Source organism: Panthera leo, chromosome A1 (assembly GCF_018350215.1).
Source record: "Panthera leo isolate Ple1 chromosome A1, P.leo_Ple1_pat1.1, whole genome shotgun sequence".
Classification (NCBI taxonomy): domain Eukaryota; kingdom Metazoa; phylum Chordata; class Mammalia; order Carnivora; family Felidae; genus Panthera; species Panthera leo.
In genome coordinates this window covers 192,349,967-192,373,815 of record NC_056679.1, presented here as the reverse complement: position 1 = coordinate 192,373,815, position 23,849 = coordinate 192,349,967, and the positions used below count along the sequence as shown (strand labels likewise).

At 48.3% G+C, this 23,849-nt stretch overlaps 1 long non-coding RNA gene across 1 annotated transcript in view; it reads right to left on the bottom strand.

The window, feature by feature from the left end:
• Positions 1 to 471: 471 nt before the first annotated feature.
• LOC122225807 overlaps positions 472 to 23,849 on the bottom strand; it is a 69,023-nt gene continuing 45,645 nt past the window's right edge. Inside the window, exon 3 of the long non-coding RNA XR_006205367.1 lies at positions 472 to 903. This is a non-coding gene — a long non-coding RNA (uncharacterized LOC122225807). The remainder of the gene's footprint in view (positions 904 to 23,849) is intronic.

Genomic DNA, 23,849 nt, shown 5'->3' with positions numbered 1-23,849 from the left:
CTGTCACTTAGCCTTACAAGGCTGGGTTTCCTTGTCTGAGAGTTGGGGGTAAAAGTGACACGTCCCCATGAAGTTTCTCACTGATGTATTCATTCATTCAGCCAACCAGCTTGGGGGGGGGGGGCAGTGCTAGGCACTGTGTGGGCCCCAGCCATGCTCAGGCCAACCCACCCCCTCCTCTCTTAACTCCACCCACCAGCTGCTGTGTTATCCTGCTTCAGGCAGGAGAGGAGGTTCCTGGTGCTAAGCCAGACACCAGAGCTCTGCAGAGGGAGAAAACTGAGGACCATGCGGGCATTTTGCACGAGGCTACATTTATTCACCCACAAGGGACTGCCCCTTATTATGAAATTATCTCTTTGTATCTAGACAGATTGTAAAAAGGTCTATTTCATTTATGAAGTTATGGTAACCAGAGGTGGGAGTTGATTTTCTAAGTGTTCTTCTCTGGCAAAATTAAAAGTTGGCGACTGGTGTGGCAGGCAGAAAGGTTCTAGAATGGCCCCCTGTGATCCCCTCTTCCTGGTATTCAAGCCCCTGTGTACTCTCCTTTTGTGCAGGATGGGCTGGGCCCAGTGACTCACTTCTAACAAATAGAACACGGCAATAATCACTTCCACGATCAGGCTACAAAAGATCGTGACTTCCACCCTGCTCTTGCTTCCACACCCGGCTTGCACGCTTTGATGAAGCAAACTCCCACACAGGAGACATTGATGCGTGGAACTGAGGAACTGAGGGTGGCCTCTGGCCAACAGCTGGGAAGACATCAGTCCAACAATCCTTGAGAGTAAATCTTGCTAGCAGCCACATGACCTTGGAAGAAGGTAGCTCCCCAGTTAGTTCCCTTCAGATTACTACGGCCAGCTGCGGGCCCGGACTCGGATGAGAAGACAGGAACATCTAGGACACAAAATCGGTTGTAAAGCAGTTTGTTAGACAGCAACGGTCAGTATATATCTCAGTATATTTTTTTTAATGTTCCTGGTAGGTGCGATCCAAACTTCGGGCACGAGTGGTGGTAAGAAACTGCTCCCTACAACTCCTTTGCAGATGAGCATGTGAAATGGTAGCCTAAGGGTGGGGAGGCAGCTCCTGGGCAGGCCTGCAGTCTCATCTTGGCTGGTGCTCTCTTAGCCAAGTGGCTGCGGGCAAGTTACCTCGACTTTTCTGAGTCTCGAGCTCCTCATCTGTGAAATGGGTGTAATACAGCTCTCCTAAGCAGTAAGGAGATAAGTGTGTAAATACCAATAATTACCATTTCTAGGATGTTCTTTTGTGTCAGGGCCAGTGTTAAGTGCTTTACATGCATTATTGCGTTTTATCCTTACAAAGGTATGAAGTAAGCTATTACTACTCCCCTTCTTGAGATGAGAAAACCAAGACTCAGAGAGGCCCTGGGACCATTCCGGAGTCTGCCAGTCTCCAACCCCAAGGCACAGGAGTGCCTGACGCGTTGCAGGCCCTGGAGGAACGCAGAGGGACTTGGGTTGTGGAGAGACAGGGTGCTCTATTCTCCACAACGAATAAAGGCAGGAAGGGAGCAGAAAGCACTCCAGTGTGTGCTTTCTTACTGTGACCGCTAGGTGACAGCAAAGGCAGGCAGACCAGCCTCGAGCACTGAAACTGAGCTGGAAGTTGACTCCTGAGAATAAATTAGTTCCGCTGAAAATGGATTCCTGCTTTATTTCCCTAAATATTTATGGACTGCTTGTTATGTGCCAAAGGATTTATAATAATTACATTAAAGCTCCTCACAACCCTGTGAGGTTTGTTATTACCAACTTTCAGGAAGAGGAAAGAGGCTAAGTCACTTCCCAAGGTCACACAGCTAGAAAATGGCATGCATTAGGTTAATCATTTGGCGTGACTCCTTCCAGAACTTTCCCATGCCAATAGACTTGAGTTGCCATATATGCGACTTGTTAATAAGGGGAGAGAGTTGCGGTGCCTGGGTGGCTCAGTTGGTTAAGCATCCAACTTCGGCTCAGGTCATGATCTCACCGCTCATGAGTGAGTTCGAGCCCCACGTCGGGCTCTGTGCTGACAGCCTGGGGCCTGCTTCGGATTCTGTGTCTCCCTCTCTCTCTGCCCCTCCCCTACTCATGCTCTGTCTCTCAAAAAATGAATAAATGTTAAAAAAAAAAATTGTTTTCAAAAAGAAAGGGAGAGAATAGTTTTGTTTTACATGTGTTTTTCAGAGTTCTGTTTTTGCATGTTCTTCAACTTGCTTCTCTCACCGGCAGTGAATTTTGGAAACATTTCCAAGGGAGTCCATGCTTTACTTTTCCATAGCGTGGTTGGATCACACAATGTCTAGATAATCAACCTCTGTGGACAATCATTTGAAATACTTCCAATATGGTTATGCTTTTACCCGCTCCCTCCCGCAAAAAAAAAAAAAAAAAAAAAAAAAAAAAAGCTTTCACAAACATGCATGAACAGATGAGCCTGTGGTAGCATTTCTGTTCCATTGATTCCCAGGAAGGTGACCCATGGGTTGTTGGTCATGTGTGTGGTTGTGTGTTGAGAGAGATGCTAATCACCCACCTGGGGGGGTGTGCCCACTATCATTCTCATCCACAGTGAGGGGGAAGTCTGTCTCTCCAGCCCTGCTGGTGATCAGTGCTCACACTTTTTGCCGATTTAATACAAATTATTTTTTGGTATATATTTCAGCATCCTTCTTCCTTGAGGTGGGTAGTGAGAGTTTGGGGAAGCAAGAATGTCCCAGCGGGAGTGCCTGGGTGGCTCAGTCGGTTAAGCGTCCTTTTCTTAATTTCGGCTCAGGTCATGATCTCACAGTTCGTGAGTTTGAGCCCCGCGTCAGGCTTTGGCTGGCAGCATGGAGCCTGCTTGGAATTGTCTCTCTCCCTCTCTCTCTCTGTCCCTCCTGCTCCTTCTCGCTCTCAAAATAAATAAATAAACTTTAAAAAAGGAATGTCCCAGGGGGAGAGATGAGAGAAGAAAGTGTCCCCTCCCAGGCAGACACTCAGGCTGAACGCATACCCCCTGTGTGTGCACAGGGCACAGACGCATTGAAAAGCTGCCAGGCTTTTTTTTATTTTTATTTTTTAACGTTTATTTATTTTTGAGACAGAGAGAGACAGAGCATGAATGGGGGAGGGTCAGAGAGAGAGGGAGACACAGAATCGGAAGCAGGCTCCAGGCTCCGAGCTGTCAGCACAGAGCCCGACGCGGGGCTCGAACTCACGGACTGTGAGATCATGACCTGAGCCGAAGTCGGACGCTCAACCGACTGAGCCACTCAGGCGCCCCTAGCTTCCAGTCTTTTTTAAGTTCCTGTGTACAAATCCCATCTCCACAGCCAGACCACAAGCCCACTAGGTTACATTTGTGCTTTTGTTGACATAAGCTGAGAGATTGCTTAAGGGCAGTGGCTATGAGAGGGATGAATGGGTGCCCGGGGCGGGGGGGGGGGGGGGGGGGGGGGGGGGGGGGGGGAGGTAGAACTGCAGGCAGTTGGGAAATACCACTGGGAAGAAGGTGGAAAGGGACAGGCAGGACTTCTAGGTCCCATCCTGTGACTTCAGGTGCAGACGGAGACCCCTAAGCCTCCTTACAGTGCAGAGGGGGTTTCCAGAATGTGGAGCTATTCCTAACATTAGAGACCCCTGGGTGAAGCCCCTCCCACTCACCTGGCACAATCAGGCCTTAGCCCCAGGGCTCCACTCTGCCCCCTATCAGGAAAGAGCCATGATTATCCCCATTTTACAGATGAAGAAACTGAGGCTCCACGAGGTGAATACACCCAGTGGTGTCAAAGAAGTGGTGAGCAGTACAGAGCGGGCATAGGCTCAGGGAAACCAAGCTAAGTGGTCCCGGGGGCTTGTAGGCACGCAGGGGAGGTGGAGACTCCCCAGGCAGGGCCCACAGCAGCAGAACCAGCAGGCGCTCCCAGGGAGGGAAGCCTGGGTGTCACTCTTGTCCCACCCTCTCCTGGGGCTGCCCGCCCCTCCCCGGGGCACATGTTATCTGTGTCCTGGGCACACAGCTGCAGACTCTCACCAGCTGAGGCCCTCCCTGGCAGGCAGCATCTGACCTTTGGACATGTAAACAAACCTTGGCCTGGCCCAGGGTGGCCCTGCTCGTTGTCCTTGGGGCCTGCGGATGTGGGTACACGCAGACAGGCATGTGCGCATGCGTTCAGCGTCCTAAGAGCGCCTTTGAGCCTCCACGCGTCCACTTGGAGTTGAAGCTGGGGGCCGAGGACGTCATGTGCATCCTGCTGTCTGCCTACACACTAGGGACTCTCAAGACTGGTTTCAGGGCCCAGGTTACTTCCTAAAAGAGGACCAAGCTGGAACCAAAGGATCGCAAGGGAACCTGAGGATCAGAGAGGGCATGAAATGTGCCCAGAGCCACACAGCGGACAGAGCCAGGGCCATACAGAACAAGCAGATCACACCTTCTCTGGGTCTCAGCAGCTTCGTCTGCCCAGTGGGGAGAAGCCTGCTCACACTTCTGACTCACCACCCCATCCCCCTGCTGTAGACCCTCACCCTGCTGGTCCTTACCACCAAGCTCCTGTTATCTCCAGGGCCACGGAGCCTGCTGATTTCTGGAACAGGGCCCACCCTCCCTGGGGGGACCAGATGGATGGGACTGCAAAGGGCTGCTCAGGCCTGATACGGGTCTCAGTGTGCCCCAGTCTTTATCAGTGGGCCTTGGGGCTCTGGGCAGGCATGTGGCCCCGTCTAGGAGGGAGAGCAGTGAGGAGACGGTGCCGGGATCCTGAGCAGATGAGATACAGGACAGGAATGTTTTCAGTAATTTTTTTTTTTTAAATCTATACTGCTTTCTCTGATTGGGAAAGTAATTTAGGCAAGTTACAGTAAGCTCAACAGAAATAGTTTTGAAAGTGAAAGTACCTATAAATGCACCTCCCAGACGTAACCCGTGGGCCCAGATTGGGATCACCCTTGCACATTTTGCCTGTGCATAGACTAACATTGCCAGTTATTGGCTATACTGAAATCATACCGTAGAGCTCAGTGTGGTGGCTCAGAGTGTGTCCCAGGTCCCAACAGTGTGGCTCCTTGGCTTCATACCCACAGTCCCGCGTGGCCTCATCTCTTTGGACCTCAGTTTTCTCTTCTGTAAAACCTCATATGGACATTGTCGAGGTTTAACAAAGTAATGCAGGTGAGGCTCTTAGCCTGGGCCTGGCCCACAGTGAGCTCTCAACAAATGTCAGTGTCAACAGGACTGTCACATAATTTGCCTTTATTTTTCATTCAACAACAAAACATGGACGTCTTTCCATGCTGATGCCAAAGTTGTAGCCCTCTCGTTGTGACAAATCCAGAGCTTTCTTTGTGTGTGTGAACCATCATTTTGTTTTTTAATCAATTTTATTATGGTATAAGTTGCATACAATAAAATACACTCGTTTCGAGAGTACAGTTCAATGACTTTCAAAAATTATATAGTCATGGGGCACCTGGGTGGCTCAGTCGGTTAAGTGTCCGACTTCGGCTCAGGTCATGATCTCGTGATTTATGGGTTCAAGTCCCACATCGGGCTCTCTGCTGACAGCTCAGAGCCTGGAGCCTGCTTTGGATTCTGTCTATCTGTCTGTCTGTCTGTCTGTCTCTCTCTGTGTCCCACCCCCGATTACTCTCTGTCTCTCTCTCTCTCTGAAAAATAAACATTAAAAAAATTTTTTTTAATTATATAGTCATGTAACCATCACCATAATCAAAATCCAGACTATTTATGTTACCCCAGAAGTTCTTTCATGCCCCTTTGTAGTCAATCCTTTGCCCCCATATCTTGCCCTAGGCAACCCCTAGACTGTTTCCTGCCCCTATAGCTTAGCCCTTTTTCCGGAATTTTGTTTCAATGGATTCATACAGTAGGCACTCTTTGGGGCTTCTTCACCCCATCCAGTGTTTTTGAGCTTCACCCACATTGTTGTGTTACCAGGAGGTGACTGCTTCTCATTGCTGAGGAACATTCCTTCATGTGGTTGTCTCAGTTTTTAATATCTGTGCACCTGCTGTGGGACATCTGGATTACTTTCAGTTTGGGGCTATTATTCCCTCGTGTTTAAAACTCCAATGAGGAAGGGGACAGAGATGGTTTCTAAATGTTTACTCTTGCCTTATAAATGATACTGCAGGGAGTAGTCGTGCACATTTTTATGGTCAGTATTGCCAGAGAAATGCCATGGCACTAGAGGCACAATAGAAATTTTATAAGAAATAAAGCTCCCCCTCCAGTCCAGCTGGGGACACAGAGGCCCAGGCATAGTGAACAATGTGCCCCAAATCACCCTGTGAATCAGTTTGCAGGCAGGAGAAGACAGAACACAATTCTGTGCTTACCCATCTGTCCCCAGGGCCTCAAACAAGGAACACCCCAGTGTATCCCCTAACGATGTTCAAGACCTCGATGATGATGATGGTGATGACGGTAATGTGATCACAGTGTTGACTACCAGTATTGAAAGCTAGGTAGTGTTCTAAGTGTTTTGTGTCAATTGACTTACTTTAATCCACACAATACCCCAATGAAGGAAGTAAAATTGTTATTTCCATTCTATAGTTAAGGAAACTGAGGCACAGAGAGGTTAAGCATCTTGCCTGAGGTCACACAACAGCACATGGGCCTGAGTCCCTGCTGAGCAAGGGAGGAGGGGTGGCTCAGTGCATACAACCAGAATCAGATGCCAAGTGGCCTGGGCCTTTTGTCCCCAACTTGCTGTGTGGTGCGAGTGGTCCAGCTACGTCTCTGGGGCCCAGGTTCTTCACCTGCCAAAAGGAAAAGGGAGCAGTGTGGCAAGATGGTTCTCAGGATCCTCTGACTGTGGTTTAGACGATTTTCTAGGGCTGGGATGCCGGGAGAAACAGGGAGCTGGGGGCTTCACCCCCTAAAGGGGGTCAAGAGAGGAGGTGGTCTGGTGGCTTTTCCAGGAGGGATATTGGAGGTCTGGTCTAGGTCCCAGTGACCAGGCTGCTGACCCTGGGGATCTGGCCTCTGTGCCCTGGGGCAGGTGAGGCCGGCTCTCCTGTCACACTGCAGGTCATTGCTGGCTTACACGCCCAGAGTCCCTGGGCATCTGTGCCCACCGCCCACCACCTGAGAGTGATGTGCTCCTAGTCTGGAAGCCCCTCCTCCGCCCTCCAGGCCACGTGTCTTCTCCCTCCCTTGGCCCTCCCTTCAGGACCTGTGCTATATCTGCACCCCCCCCCCAACCCCTGCCTCTAGCTTCAGTGAAACCACGTCCATGGCCCTGCTCACAAATCTATGCCATCTAAAAGATGTGAACTATATACGACATTTACTGAGCACTGTTGTAATTTGCATAAATTAACATTTAATCCTCCCAATGACCCTGTGATGTAAATATCATATCATCACATTTCACAGAGGGACTATCTGAGGTTCAGAGGGGTTGAGCACTTTGTCCCTGGTCACCCAGCACATACAGGGCATAGCCAGGATGCGGGTCCAGGCACTGTTTCCAAGTTCAGAATCTCAACAACCGCACTACCGCTCCCTTCTTGGGGTACCCCAGAACCTCTGGCTCCTTCCTGATCGCATTCCTCCTACAACATCTGTCCATCAGCGAGGGGCTGGAGTGCGATGCTGCTGTTAGGAACACACTTCCCTAGAGCCGATTATCTTGGGTTGATACGACTGTTACTGGCTATGTGCCTTTGAGCGAGCCTCATAACATCTCTGAGCCTTATTTTGCTCATCCATAAAATGGAAATGACAACAGGAAGCACCTCACAGAGTGCTGACCACTGGTTCTAAAGTATGGTCCAGGGACCCCTAAGTTCCCCAAGACCCTTGGGATCCATGAGGTCAAAATTGCACTCTAAGACCAATGTATTACTTGGCTTTTTACTCTCATTCTTTCATGAGTGTACAATAGAGTTTTCCAGAGGCTACGTGTCACGATATCTCACAACAGACTGAATACAGAAACAAGTATGAGAACCCAGCTGTCTCCTTTTAAGCCAAACATTAAAGAGATTTGGAAAAGTGTAAAACAATGCTACTCTTCACAATTTTTTTTCAAAAATAAGGTTATTTTTCATAAAATAGGTTCTATATTAGAATGTGTATTGTTATTTTTATATTAATCAATATTTATTATATATGTTTTAATTTTTGATACAGTGAATGTTGATAGATATAATGACCACAAAAAAGAAGATCTTTGGGGTCATCAATTTTTAAGAGTATAAACGGGTCCTGAGATTAGAAAGTTTGAGAACGGCTCTGGGAGTACAAGGCACTGGCTACTTTTGTGGAGGGAGAAACGCTCGACCTTAAACTTGCTAAAACACATCATTCTTTTTCACCAGGGCTGTGTCTCCCCTCCTCTGCCTGCCCTGTTAGAGGTCACTGCTAAACCGCAGGTGGCTGAACACTGGCCAAGAGACACATGTCAGACCTTGGCCCTGGTTCCACCATGGTTGATTGCTATGTCACCCTGGACTAGACCCTGGGATGCTCTTGGCTTTCCTTTTCTTCACCTGAAGGACAGTCACGGTCAGGCAAGCAGATTTCTCAGGCTGGGAACCTTGAATTGCTAACATGTGAAGAAAGTGTGAACAGTCTATCCTAAACCTGCCAGCCTTGAGGTTGGAGCTTGAGAACACCAGGAGGAATGCAGCCATTTGCCCCCAGCCTGGGTGGTGACACTTGCTATAGCCCTGGTCAAGAGACAGGATGCCAGTGTGGGAAAAGCTCCACAGTGGGTACTTCTGGTCTGGGTTTCTAGCCTTTGCAAACTCTTTGTGGTGCAGGACCCGCAGCCTCATGGCGCCTCAGCAATGACATCTGTGAACGGGAAGATTGTTTGCTGATGTTCTAGCTGGGACCGGGGAAGCCCCAGTCATGCACACCTCCTTTCCCTTTGTCTTATCATCTAGAAGATGACAGGGTACAGAGAACACTAAACAGGGAGAAGGGCTGGATTGGAAGCTGAGCAGCCTTATCTGACTCTGCTACCACCCCAAGTGACCTCAGGCAAGTCCCTGTCCCCATCTGAGCCTCAGCTCCCAGGAATTTGAAATGGGCACAGCCTGGTTGAACTTAGAGTTGGCTTCTGCATGCCCTGCAAATCTGATGGCTGGTTGGGGATTCAGCAGACACTCCTTTCTCAGGGCCTCATATCCCACACTGAAATGCCATCCCTAAACATCCTTGTCTTTCTCCAGAGGGCCAGTCTATTCCTGAGTCACTTTATAAAACTTTATTCAGCACTTACTATTAAGAAGCCACAGGGCAGACTGGAGCCCAGATATTTTCAATTCTTTGTATTCCATTCTACTTAATCAGGACTCCAGGTACATTGATTTGCAGCCCAGGGCTGCACTAAAGAGAAGAGAGGAATGAATCATGGTCTTTGTCTTATAATATGCCTGGGACCTCACTAAGAGAGGCATTTGTTCATTCGTTCAACAAATACCCACCGAGCACCGACTTTGTGCCAGGTCCTGTGCTATGAACAAAACAGACCCAAGCCCCGCCCTCATGGAAATTACAGTTTAGCAGAGGAAGCAGACATTAAACAAATAAACACACGAGTACAGGTATTATTATACATTCCGATGACTTACATAGATGGTATGAGGTGGAAAAATAGGAAAGATTTTTCAGTGGGGATTGTGAACAGCTGTTACTAACACATCTTAAAGAGAGTAGCATAAGCACATAAGAGTTTACTTCTCATAATGAGCAGTCTGAAGGCAGTGGCTGCTGGTATTGGTTCAGCAACTCAGGAACAGAAGCCTCTGTTGTACTTCATGTTCCCAAGATGGCTGCTAGAGTGTCAGCCTTCACGTTTGTATTCCAGATGGAAAGCATGGAGGATGGGAGAGCAAAAGGGTACACATTGGTTCTCTATCCCCCTTTTAAGTAGCCTTCACAGAAATCCACACAACCTCTGCTTATATTGTATTGGCCCGAACATAGTCCCATAGCCACACCTGGCTGGAAAGGAGGCTGATAAATGAAGAAATGAGCAGGGTATCCTTACTGAAATGAAAATTCTGTACAAAGAGTGAATGGGAAAAATGATATTGAGTAGATGTATTCATTGCCTATTGTCACCGTAACAAATTAGTAGAGGCTGGGTGACCTAAACAACAGGCATTTATGCTCTCACAGTCCTGGAGGCTGGAAGTCCAAAGTCGGTATCACTGGGCCAAAACCGAGGGGTTCACTGGGCTGCACTCCCTCTGGAGGCCCTTCAAGAGAATCTGTTCCCTGCTTCTTCCAGCTTCCAGGAGCTGCTGGCATTCTTTGGCTTGTGGCTATGTCACTCCAGTGTTCGAGGCCAATATCTTCACATCTCTCCCTGCTTTATCTTCGTGTTCCCTCTCCTCTATATATGTGATGAACCTGTCCCTGTGTCTCTCTTATGAGGATACATGTGATTGCATTTGGCCTGGCTCCCCCACCAGATTGCCCAGGATAACCTTCCTGTCTCGAGGTCCTTAATTTAATCACACCTGCAAATGTTACCCTTTTTCTAAACAAGGTAACACAGGTTCTAAGGATTATGGACGGATATCTTTGGGGACCACTTTTCAGCCCTCTACAGTAGGGTACCTCACTTTCTGTTCCCTGCAACTCCATTTAAACTGACGGTTGCCCAAAGAAGAGATACCGCACCTGAGGTGGAAATGGCACATGGGAGTTAGCCTGGGGAGGAGTGGGGAAGAGTGTCCCCAACAGAGGGAACAGCATGTGTGAAGGTCTGAGGTGACAAAGAGCTGGCCATGTGGCCAGTGGGACTGGTAAGGGCAGAGTGCAGGAGAGAAAGATGAGCTGGGGTCCGAGAGCACGGAAGCCATGTAGGGTCGTTGTCTTTATTCTATTTTATTTTTTAATTTGTTTGTTCGTTTGCTTGTTTTAGTAACCTCTACAGCCAGCGTGGGGCTTGAACTCACAACCCTCCTGAGATCAAGAGTTGTATGTTCTTCTAAGCGGCTGCTCCTATTCTATTTTTATCAATTTTTTAAGTTTATTTATTTATTTTTGAGAGAGAGAGAGCATGTGGGCACACATAAGCACGAGCAGGGGAGGGGCAGAGAGAGAGGGAGAGAGAGAATCCCAAGCAGGCTCCTTGCTGTTAGTGAGGAGATGCTCAGGCAGCCATTTGAAGACTGACGTTGTCGCCATAATCCAGGGGAGGAAGGATGGCAGCTTGGTCGGGGCTGTAACTGGGGGCCAGGAGCAGTGGTCAGAGAGGGTATAGGGGTTGGTGATAGATTGGATAGGGTGGACCTACACCGTTGATGCTGGGCCACAGGATTCAAGGCTCTCTCAAAAAATAAAAACAGAATCCTGTAATTCTATGGTTGAAAGAGACCTTCTATCGTTTCCCATTTGGGGAAAATGTGTCCCAGAGAGGGAACTCTGAAGGGGCCAGAGTGGGCCCATGGAATCCTGAGGGGCTTCCTGGAGGAGGTAGAGGTTAATAAGCTCTGGATGGAAAAAGGGAAGGGTTGTAGGGGCACGTAACATATTCGGCCTTATAATAGCACTTCAGGAGCGCCTGGGTGGCTCAGTCGGTTAAGCCTCTGACTTCAGCTCAGGTCATGATCTCATGGTTTGTGAATCCAAGCCCTGTGTTGGGTTCTGTGCTGACAGTGTGGAGCCTGGGGCCTACTTCCAGTTTTGTGTCTCCCTCTCTCTGTCCCTCCCCTGCTCTCTCTCTCTCTCTCAAAAATAAAATAAACATTAAAAAAAAAATAGCACTTCATTTTTTCCAGGTTTCAAATCTTGCCTTGTCTTTCTAGCATGGGAGCATTTTGGGCTGGGGATGTGTCTGAGTTTATTCACCAAACCCAAGGTATGTAGGACAAGATAGTGTGAAGGTCACAGTGGAGAGCAGATGACCTGGGACAACCCAGTGCCCTTCTAGGCCTCAGTTGCTCTATCTATGAAATGGGGGTAATCACGGTGCCTACAAAATAGGATTGTTCTGAGGATTCAATGAAGTAGAGAATTAAATATAGGGTTTAGTAAAAAGCTAACGAAGCTTAAACCTGTCAGAGCCCCTCACTAGCTCTCACACTTCCCCTGGGAGGGGCCCTCAAAATGCATTCACACAGTGATCAGAGGGTGTGGGGCCAAAAATGTAAGATGAAGTATAACAGAGGTGTGTCAGGCAGTTAATTAGTTTTATTTGGATTTTGTGATGTTTACGGAATTGGTCGCTTTAAAAACTATGTTATTTGCTGTGCTTTCTTCTCATGTGCTAAGTAAACATTCTCGTTGGCACTAATTTCATACCTAGAATTGTGTGTCTTGCACTTGTCTTCCTAAGGAAGGCTCCTAAGATTGTGTGAGCTTCGGGCTTCACCACCCCTGCGCCCAGCGGCCAGAGGCCCAGTGGCCCAGCAGCATGCGCTGTCCCAGTCTGCCCACGGATGGACTGAAGGTCGCCTGTCTGGAACCAGTGCCAAGAGCAAACAGCAGGCACCTAGGGCCATCTCTCTTTCTACCTGTAAACTCTCTTCCCAAGACTGAACTCTGTGGGGGCAGGAATCTCTTCTTCTTGACCCTCAGCAGACCCCCAACACTCACCGCAGCACCTGGCATGGGGCAGGCATGCTGTCCAGAGCAGGTGAATGAATGAACATGAAGGAATAAAGGGTGCCCCTGCCTGGTTCTTGAGACACAGGAGTTGGGGACCAAACCTGAAGACAGGACAGTTCATGAGCAGGCTAACCTGAGCTTTCCCAAGGACTCCTGGGTGGGCTGACCCTGGACCAAAGCCCCCCCCCTGGGGGTTGATTCAGAGAGAGGACTAGATGGCCTTGGCTGATTAGAAGAACAAGTTCTACCCCCATTGCTGAGCCCCAAGAGCACCTCTCAGAGAAGCCTCTGGTTGGGGCCACCACACCCCTGACTGCATGTCACTGGGACCTGCGCCTTTGTCCCCTGACCTTGGACTGAACTTCAGACTCAGGGCAGGCTACCTGCAGGTTCTCAGGGCACAGGGTAGGCAGAGAACAAATCACCTGGAGGTAAAGTGGGAACTGACACGGTTTACTTAACCTCTCTGTACGTCAGGTTCCAGATGTATAACTTTGAGCAAAATTTTTTTCTGTGTTTATTTATTTATTGTGAGAGAAAGAGAAAGGCAGAGAAGGAATCCGAAGCAGGCTCCACGCTGTAGTGCAGAGCTTGATGCGGGGCTAGATCCCATGAAACCATGAGATCATGACCTGAGCTGAAATCAAGAGTTGGAGGCTTAACCGACTGAGCCACCCAGGTGCTCCTTGAGCAAGCTTTTACTTCACCTTTCTGAACTTCAACTTCCATATCTGTAAAATGGGGCAATAACAGTTTCCACTTCAGGCTTGTGGTGAGGACAAAGTGGGATGAGCCCTCTGTAGCTTTTAGCACAAGGTTTGGCACATAGGGAGGCTCAACAAATACCATGTATTATTATTCTTTCTTCTTATTATTTCTAAACACCTATTTGTGGAAGTTTTCTTTGATTGAAGGTGAGATGAGAAAAATTAATATGGGAGAAAGCCTATTAATATTAATATCTCCATTTCCTTTTGTTTTTTTTTCTAAATTTCCATTAATGTATTGCTTTTACAATAAGAAATAAGGCACAGAAGCCACATATAAATTACAAATACACCCACTAGATCTGTTTAATAAATACTGTGAAGAAAGAGCTGAAATGTTAATGGTAATTACCCCCCTCTGGATGTTAAGAATAAAGATGGGTAATTTTTATTCTGTTAGTAATACATTTTCCAAATGTTCTACAGTGAGTACGTGTTTCTTTCACTAAGTTACTGGAAAACAAGACTAAAATCTTATTCAACTCTCTATTCTGTGATTGTGTCCTTCCCACTAGTTTTACATTAGTGTTCTTTCTCTGAAATCATGATCAGAATAGATCATTCATTTTTTAAAATCTATTCTGGGAAAAATTTTAAATGGACATCCCTGTTCCCATTTTTTTGCCTGCAATTTCATTGGTCTGCAAAGTCCTGTTATCCGATACCCATCCACTGTTCTAGATGAACTACCTTATTTTAGAGATGGGGAAACTGAGACCTAGGAAGATGAGCCTTCTAAAAACACAAGCTTGCATTCTAAAAACACACAAAAAATACAAACAGTAATATTACAAACATCCAAGTCTCCTCCTCAGAATTGACAACTGTTAAGAATTAGTTATATTTGCTTAATCCTGTGTTTTTATTTTTTTAATTACAAATAGACTCAACGCCCCATTTGCCCCCATCTCTGCCCCGTCCCTCCTCCCCACGGCCCCTCAGCCAGCCCACTATCCACTATCAACTATCGTATGCAAAACACAATATGGGCAGTATTGTTTAGCATATGTATTTCAAAATTACATAAATGGCATCAAACTGCACATATCATATCATTCCATCACTTGCTTTTTTCCCTCCCTTCTCAGCATTATGTTTTCTAGGTATATCTGCATACATATAAACTCGGAATCATTTCTCTTTAGTATTTAGTATTCTAGCTGGTATATCCATTCCCCTTTGAGGTCCATGTAGGTTGTTTCCAGATGACGTTTCCAAGGTCACAGAGGAGTCAAATGCCCTTTCTACTACCCAACAGCACAGACCCATAGTCACTCTGACAAATACAGTTCAGAATTCAGAGCTCCACCACCGTACCCCTGGTCACAGGTGGGATCCAACTGTGTTCCTGGACCCAGACTCCTCTGTTCTCCTTATATCCTGGGGCCCCAGAGATTCAAGGCAGCTGGGCTTCACAGTATAGGCAAGAGGGGGTTTACAGGCAAGGGTCTTTCCTCAGGGACGGAATGCTGAGAGACCCCTGGGCACTCCTGGCCTGGACTTCGTTATTCCAAAATGTGGTTAGGATTGCCAGACTGTTTTCAGTGATCAACAGACGACAAGGCCTGTGGCAGTCATCCGTGCTGTTCACCAAATATTCCAGTTCTCTCCACTTGGGGCACACGGGAGAACACACGTCCCTTCCTCTTTAGAGTTAAGCCTATAGAATTTGCTTCATCAAAAAAAAAAAAAAAAAAAAAAAAACAAAAAAACCTGAGGGGAAGTAACAAGTCAATTCCAGGTGAAGCTTGAGGAGCCAGTGTGCCTTTGACTACATTCTCTCTTGCCTCCTAGAACGGCAACCGGCAGTGTTCAGGTTGGGGACAACACACAACAGAACCTATGGCAACCCCATGACGAATGCCTTAAGCCCTTATCTCGGGGTTGTTTGTCACTGCAGCATAACCTGGCCTATCCTGCCTGCTACAGGGCCATGTCTGGTGGGCCCTACCTACTATGAGCCTAGTGATAAGCTGTCCTTTTTATTATTATTATTATTGTTTATTTATTTTTCTTTTATTTTTTTATTTAAAAATTTTTTTTAAACGTTTATTTATTTTTGAGACAGAGAGAGACAGAGCATGAACAGGGGAGGGTCAGAGAGAGAGAGAGGGAGACACAGAATCTGAAACAGGCTCCAGGCTCTGAGCTGTCAGCACAGAACCCGACGCGGGGCTTGAACTCACGGACCATGAGATCATGACCTGAGCCGAAGTCAGACGCTTAACCGACTGAGCCACCCAGGCGCCCCTGTTTATTTATTTTTGAGACAGAGAGATGGAGTGCAACTGGGGGAGAGGCAGAGAGAGAGAGAGGGAGACACAGAACCTGAAGCAGGCTCTGAGCTGTCAGCCCAGAGCCCGACGCGGGGCTCGAACTCACAAACCATAACATCATGACCTGAGCCGAAGTCAGATGCTTAACCGACTGAGCCACCCAGGCGCCCCAGGACCTGTCCTTTTTTTAAACACAGGTTTGCAGAGTGCAAGATAAGTACTCCTCAGGGGCCCTAGTGGAATAAAGAACTTTAGGGCTGAGAAAACAAGGAATTCTCCATCCTTAAAAAGCACTCTGAGTTAGACAAAAGCCTGAAAGTGTCGTTGTCTGGCTGAGTTTCCTTTGTCTGGTGAAGGATTAAATGAGGTACACAAACAATAGGTACCTAGGACAGCCCTCGGCACGTGATGAGCTCCGGGCTCCAAAGATGTTCACTGAAACCTCATTGGTAACAAGAAAAACTTAGAAGCCGAGTACACAACAATAGGGGAAATAGTTAACTAATCGTATGTCCATATATAGTCGTCCCTTACTTTTGGAAAGGTTGCATTATGCCACTTTGCTTTTACAAAAGATCTATGCTAGCACCTACCTTAGTACTCCATGAGTGACTACAAGCCAGAGCCTGTGCAGCTAACTCACTCCTGAATTCCTGATCCACAGGAACTTGGGAGATAATAAATAATTGTTTTAAGCCACTAAGGTTTGGGATCGTTTGCTACATAGCAATAGGTAACTAATACAATTACACAATCACAGTACAAGGAAAAATGATACCTTGGATATCTTTAAAGGAAAACAAAACAATTGCCACATGACTCTCTTGGACCCCGAGAGTTGGAAGAACACTTCGGCACAGACCATCCTCTCTTACACGCTCACCTGGCCATGTTCTCACAGCTCCTGATAAGCACACCATCTTTCTCTGGCGTCAGCTCTAAAACGGGCCTCCCGTCTGTCCCTGTGATGGCGTTCTGTACCTTTCCTACAACCCAATTCAAACAAAAAGCACCAGAACAATATATACCCTGGCTCGGAATAAAAATAAACTTCATACACTGATAAAAACTTGGCACCACCCCTCGGAGGTCATGAGACCACAGTCCACTGTGCTAGGGATTTCATCAAAAGCTGAAAAAGGGCAACTTTTAAGCCGACCCTCTCCTTCTGCCCAGGCACCTCCCTGCCTTCTCCATGCCTCCCATACTTCCTCTGCACACCCCAGCTGGAGAGGAGCCCCCCTTCCTATGGAGAAATCTGCTTTCAGCGGAGAAGATCAGGGTGGTTAGACTTTGCAGTGACAACACTCAGGTTCAGATTCATCTTAGCTCTGTCACCCTAAGTAAGCATCATGGTATCCGAGCTTCCTTTCTCTGCTGTGAGGCTAATAATAGCACTTTCCTTCCAGAGCTGTTGAAGGGATCCAATGAGAAAAAAATTGTCCGGGGCTTAGCATAGGGCCCGGCAAATAAATAAGTGCTCATTTGCATTCATTGTTCATCAAGGATCACAGCACAATAGTGGTAGCTACTATTTATTCAGGGCTCAGTAGATGTCTTGTATCCTTTACGTGTACTATCTCATTTAGCCCTACCAGATAGGACCTCTCAGTATCCCCACTCTAGAAATGAGGAAGCTGAGGCACAGAGAGGTGAAGTGCCTTGCCCAAGGTCACACAGACTCAGGTAATGAGGTGCCAGAACCTCCGTCTTTAACCACCTTGCTCTACAGGCCCCCAAGAGGAAATGGACAGAGGCCCTGTGAACATAGAACACCGTGGGGATTGCAGGAGAATAGGAGTGCAGGGAGAGATAGCACAGTACAGGAACACACAGGCAAGAGATGAAAGTTTCCGGAGTGCCAGAGCCTGGAGTGGTGTGAAAGTCCTCTGCGGGTGTTGTCGCCTCTGTCTTGTCTGTAGCAGGAGCCTGAGGCCTCCTGCTTGCCTGGCACTGCTACGGCTCTCCCCTCCAGCTGCCACCCAGGCCCTTGCCCAGCAGCATGGATGCCCTGCCCAGGCCTGGACAGGCCGAGAGCCCTGCTAATGGCTCCACCTTGCCCTTCCTGAGCACCTGTTCTGGCTGTAACGTAGCTCTTGCTCGTTAAAACCAGGCTCCACTGGTGGGGAGAGTCAGGCTGTTTTATTTGCAAAAATGAAACTGCATAATGATGATAGCATCAAACGGGACCAGTTTTGGCTCAACACTATAGCATTGTATTCTCACTGAACCAGGAAAGCAAACTCGCAGAAGCAGCAGCAGCGTCTATAGCTCTGGGCCAGAGAGAGCTGGCTGGCGTGGGGCCTTCTTTCTCCACATTCGCACCCCAGGAAACCCCTGTGACTTGAACGATAATAATAAGGGCTGTAGAGGTATCACTGAAGTGCCAAGCTTTCTGTGGCTGGGGTGCATAGAGGTTCAGTTGCTGAACAAGGTGGCCCAGCTGGTAAACCTTCTGTTTGTGGCAAAGGGAAGGGGCTACCTGCATGAAAATGAGGGTCGCCGTGACAGCTGCAGCCACTGGACCTGGTGGAGACAGTGCAGCCCCTCAGGAAACATTTATCCAGGGGGGCAGTGGTTCTCAGTCGGGGGGGAGGGGTGATTCTGTCCCCAGGAGACATTTGGAACTATCTAATGTTGATTTATTTTTGAGAGAGACAGAGACAGAATGCGAGTGGGTTAGGGGCAGAGAGAGAGGGAGACACAGAAGCAGAAGCAGGCTCCCGGGTCCAGGCTCTGAGATGTCAGCACAGAGCCCGACGCGAGGCTCGAACTCACAGACCGCGAGATCATGACCTGAGCCGAAGTCGGACACTCAACCGACTGAGCCCCCCAGATGTCCCGACATTTGGAACTATCTGGAGACATCTTGCTTGTCACAACTGGGGAGGGAGTTGCTACTGGCATCCAGTGTGTAGAGACTGACGATGCTGCTGGACATCCCACAGTGCCCAGGGCAGCCCCGCATCACTGGATTATCTGGCCTCAAATGTTAATAATGTCGAGCTTGCAAGACCCTGGTCTAGCAGTTGAGAAGGAGGCGGCCTCTGGAGTCCGAGGCACCAGAGGCACCTTCTTAGCTGTGTAATCAGGAATAGGCACTTGACCAACTCAGTTTCCCCTCTGTAAAACTGGGGATATTAGATTTCTGCCTCACAGAACTGAACCAATGCCCATTCATGACTTTGGGGGTCTAGCATACAGTGAGTGCACCATAATGTTGCTATTGTTAATTACCAAGGACGTGCACTCTGCAGAAGAGCACTGGCAAGATAAACAGTGAGGAGGCCACTAGAGAAACAGACCAAGCACCTGGGAGGGCCCAAGGAGACCGCAAAGAATCATTTTGGCATTCAAGGTCTTGCTTTAGCCTACATTGTTGACCCAACCTGTCACTACTCTGGATGGTCACTGGGCTGGCACAACCAGATCTTTTTCCTACTTCCACGGTCCCCACCCCATGCCCGCCAAGGGCCTCTTCCTCCAAGAAGCACCTCCACTAGCCCAACCCTTAAGAATCACATGGCCATGGGGCGACTGGGTAGCTCAGTCTGTTCGGTGTCTGCCCTCGGCTCAGGTCATAATCTCAAGGCTTGTGGGTTCGAGCCCCATGTCAGGCTCTGTGCTGACAGCTCAGAGGCTGCTTTGGACCCTCTGTCCCCCTCCCTCCCTGTCCCTCCCCCCTTCAAAATAAAGATGTAGGGGCGCCTGGGTGGCTCAGTCGGTTAAGCATCCGACTTCAGCTCAGGTCACCATCTCGCGGTCCGTGAGTTCGAGCCCCGCGTCGGGCTCTGGGCTGATGGCTCAGAGCCTGGAGCCTGCTTCCGATTCTGTGTCTCCCTCTCTCTCTGCCCCTCCCCTGTTCATGCTCTGTCTCTCTCTGTCCCAAAAATAAATAAACGTTAAAAAAAAATTAAAAAAATTAAAAAAAATAAAGATGTAAACTTAAAGAATTACCCGTGGGGCACCTAGGTGGCTCATTTGGTTAAGCGTCTGACTTCCACTCAGTTCATGATCTCACAGTTCGTGGGTTTGAGCCTCTCATGGGGCTCTGTGCTGACAGTTCAGAGCCTGAAGCCTGCTTCAGATTCTGTGTCTCCCTCTCTCTCTGCCCCTCCCCTGCTCACGCTCTGTCTTTCAAAAATAAATAAACAGGTAAAAAAAAAAAATCACATGATCCTTAAAAAAAACAAGGAAATCCTATCATTTGCCACAACCTGGCTGGATCTTGAAGACATTATGCTAAGTGAAATAAGTCAAAGAAACATAAATACTGTATAATCTCACTTAAATGTGGACTCTAAAAACAAAAATAAAAAACAACTGATAGAAAAAGAGATCAGACTTGTGGTTACCAAAGTGGGGGGCAGAAGGGGAAATGGAGGAAGGTGGTCCAAAAAATACAAACTTCCAGTTAGACTAGGGATGTAATGTACCACATGATGACTATAGCTAACACTCCTGTATGATACCTCAGAACATTGTTACGAGTAAATCCTAAGAGTTTTCACCACAGGGAGAAAATTTTTTTCCTTTTTTCTTCTTTCTTTTCTTTTAATTGTATCTACGTAAGAAGATGGATGTTAGCTGAACCTATTGTGGTAATCATTTCACAATATATGTAAATCAAGCCATCACGCTGCACACCTTCAACTTACACAATAATGTGTGTTAATTATTTTTCAATAAAACTGGAAACAAAGAATCACATGCTCCTTATCTCAGACGGGATCCGCAGGATAGCTACAGAGATACATCAAGACACACACATAGTCACATCCATACAGACTCCGAAAAACACATACGTTCTCATTCATACACACAGACACACACTTGCAGCCTCAAGACATACTGGAGCCCTGGTCAGACTCAAAATGTATTCTCATACACACAGACACATCACCATAACACAGTCTCACCAAGACACATGCTCTCCCGCTCCCCAGCCCTGCCCACATTTGACATTGACACATAAAAGCAATACACACCCAAGGAGTACGTAGTCACATACACAAATATATAAACTCTTGTACATATATATATTTACATACAAACTCAGGCGTGCCCCTAGATCTCATCGACACACAAGTTTAATATTAAGGCACATAAACACCTATACATATACACAAAGACACATTCTGGGCACACAGATGCATACGCAGCTATCAATGCACTTACATGCATAAACATACATCACCTAAGACACACACACACTCCTATACATCCTCCCAAACACACATGAACACACATAAAGACATTTAAAAAAAATTAGCCCCTCATAGACACACAAGTATGTTCCCACAGCACGTTTTATTCATTCATATTTATTCATTCATCCATTTATATTATCAGAAAGTTGCTAAGGAAACTTCCTTAGGGCACCTTCCAAATCCCACCTTGTGTTTCCAGCTACTTACTTGTGTAAGCCCAGCACAATGTGCCACTAGATCATTTCTCCCTTTAAATTTGCACTTGTGGATAGGCGACGTGGGTTTTCTCTCACCCGCAAGGCCCCAGGATGCAGGGCTCCGGCTCCTTCATCTCGGTCTCTAACTGCCCAGGACCCAAGGCCCCCCACCTGAAGGTGCTCACTTTTAAAAGTGGCTAAAGGTGCATTCGCTGGCACTGCTCCAGCAAGGGCAAGGGTAGCCTGTGGGTGTGGCTAGGGGGTGTATTTCCACAAGCGCTTTCGAGAGAGGGGATCAATGGGGGGTAGCATACGACCCTCCCTTCTCCTCCCAGACGCGCGCCTCCACTATTCTCCACTCCGCTTCCCGCACCCTGCTAGTCAGCTGTCCGCAGGCCCCCAGCAGCGGGGGGGCGGGGCTTCGGCCTTCCGGAGCCCCGCCCCTTTCTCTCCTCTCGCCCCTCCTCTCCCCCCTCCCATTCCTCCTCTCCGCCTCTCCCCCTCCTTCCCCTCTGCTCCGCCCCTCTCCTCCCCCCCTCCCTCCTCTGCCGCCTCTCAGCCCCCTCCCTTTCCCGTCTACCCTCCTTCCTCCTCCCTCCCCTCCCCACCCTCGCCCTCGCCCCTCCCCCGCCGCGCCAGGGCCGCGGGAGGCTGAGTCATCGCTGCGGCGTACGGCGGCAGCGGGCGAGCAGGTAGGGAGAGTGCGAAGAAAGCGACGTCGTGCGCCCCATCACCGCCACCGCGGACGGGTCGGAGTCCCCGTGCAAGCCCCTCTGCCGGAGAGGCCTGGGAGGGGGCACCGATGGGGGCCGGGGCCGCTGTGGGGAGGGGCGGCCAGCCCCGGAGGGCGCGGATTCGGCCGCTCTTGCAGCAGCCGCTTTGCGGCATTCTAAAAGAGCTACACGTAGAATGGAGTCCTAAGCTTACCACATTAGGGTGGCATCCAGGCCAGGCATCTCAAGCTGGCGGCCCACGGGCAGATGTGCCGTGCTCCTGATCTCTTATGTGACCCACAGAGTGTCTAATTTTTAGCCAGATGCCAGCATTGAAAAACCATATGATATTTCACAGAGTGGGAAAATCAGATTCGCAACACTTGAAAAATTAGAATCCATAACAACACTGGACCCCTATTTCCCAGGACAACAGTTGCCTAATGCTAGGTGTAGCTGCCTTTTTTAGTCAGGGCATTGCCTTCAGTCATTGCCACAGTCCCCACTATTTCTGTTTCATCTCCTTCTATCCTTTTCTATTTCACCTAGGCCACTCAGCTTCCTTTATGTTACCTGCCAAACCCTTGATCTAGCGACTCCTAGTTCTGTCCAAGCTACCCATTTCTCAGATGCCGGTGAGGAAGTGGAGGTGGAAGTTTCCCAGAGTCACACAACATGTGGCCTTAATGCTAAAGAGATTCCAGCTTTTTCTCACCCATTAATCTTTTCTGACAAGCCATTTTGCCTCCTCAGATATGCAGACAGAGAAAGGGAATTGTCTTGTGAAAGGTGGGTCCCAGAACATGATCTGGGGGTCAGAGTGGGCCCCCAATGGAAGATGATTCGGAGCAGAAATTAGCCCGGAGAAGGGTCAAACAGCTTTATATTTATTCCTGGGTGAGATCATAGTAAGAAATTGAGCAGAAACCCCTCCCTGGAGTTGATGGTATATTCTAATAGTCTTTCTCTTGGAGTCACAACAGAAGGCAAAACTGGGGCAGGTGGATGGATGGAACAGTTGGCAATTCTGAGAAATTTGGTTATAATAAGCTGTTTTCAAGTCACAGGAGACCTGGCCTGCGAGACACTAGGCTGTTGTGGAAGGGTTATTATTGCTTGGATTACTTTCTAGTGCTTTTCAGCCTGTGATGTGTACAGGGGTCTTGTAAAATGCAGATTCTAAGTCAGTGGTACTGGGATAGAACTTGCAAAGCCTACACTTCTGACAAGTTTCCAGGTGATGCCAATACTGCAAGCCCCGAGTCCCCACCCTGACCGGCAAAGGCTCTGGACTCCTTGTGCCTTCTGTTTATTCATGAGGGTCATTGCTACATGGTAACCCAAAGGAGGGGCTCAGAATCCCGCAGACCTGGGCATAGATTCCTGCCCACCCCTGAGTTGCCAGGTAATGTTGGGCAGACGGCTCATCCTCTGTGGGCCTCAGTTTTCTTCATCTGTGCAATTGGAATCAGAGAATACTGAGAATACTTACTTCCTTAGGAGGCTGGGAAAGGAAGAATGGACTGGACACGTGGCCCCAGCATAGTGTACGGTTCATGATGGATGCTCTGTAAAGGTAGTTTCTGGTATCGTGCACTCTATGGGCCTGCCCATGAGCGGTGACACCCATCAGTAGCATGGTTCGAGAGGGGGAGTATATAAGACATTTCAGGATAAAAATCAACCCCCCTAATATGGCCTTCTAGGCCATGCGTGGTATGATCACTACCCAGCCCACCCCTTGCTGTCCTTCCCCTGTCTCATGCTGGACATTTATTAGGTGTCTGCCACAGTACTTTCCTCAGAGGCCTGGCACGTGCTGTTGTTCCTCATACTTCTACCTGCCTGGCCTCTTATCCTGCAGCCTCAGTTCCAATGTCACTTCCTCAGATGCCCTCCTTGACCCCCAGAATCTTTCAAGTAAGGATTTCGGGGGTATATTCTGGTAGAAAGGGAGAACGGTTCCATCTCTTGAGGCTGCACATGAATAGGGAAGTCACCATTTTTACTTAGATTCTACATTTATTTAGAGCAGCTTTTGGCTGGGTGGGGGAGGGAGGTCGGGGGGTCAGAGGAACTAAACACTGTCCCCTGC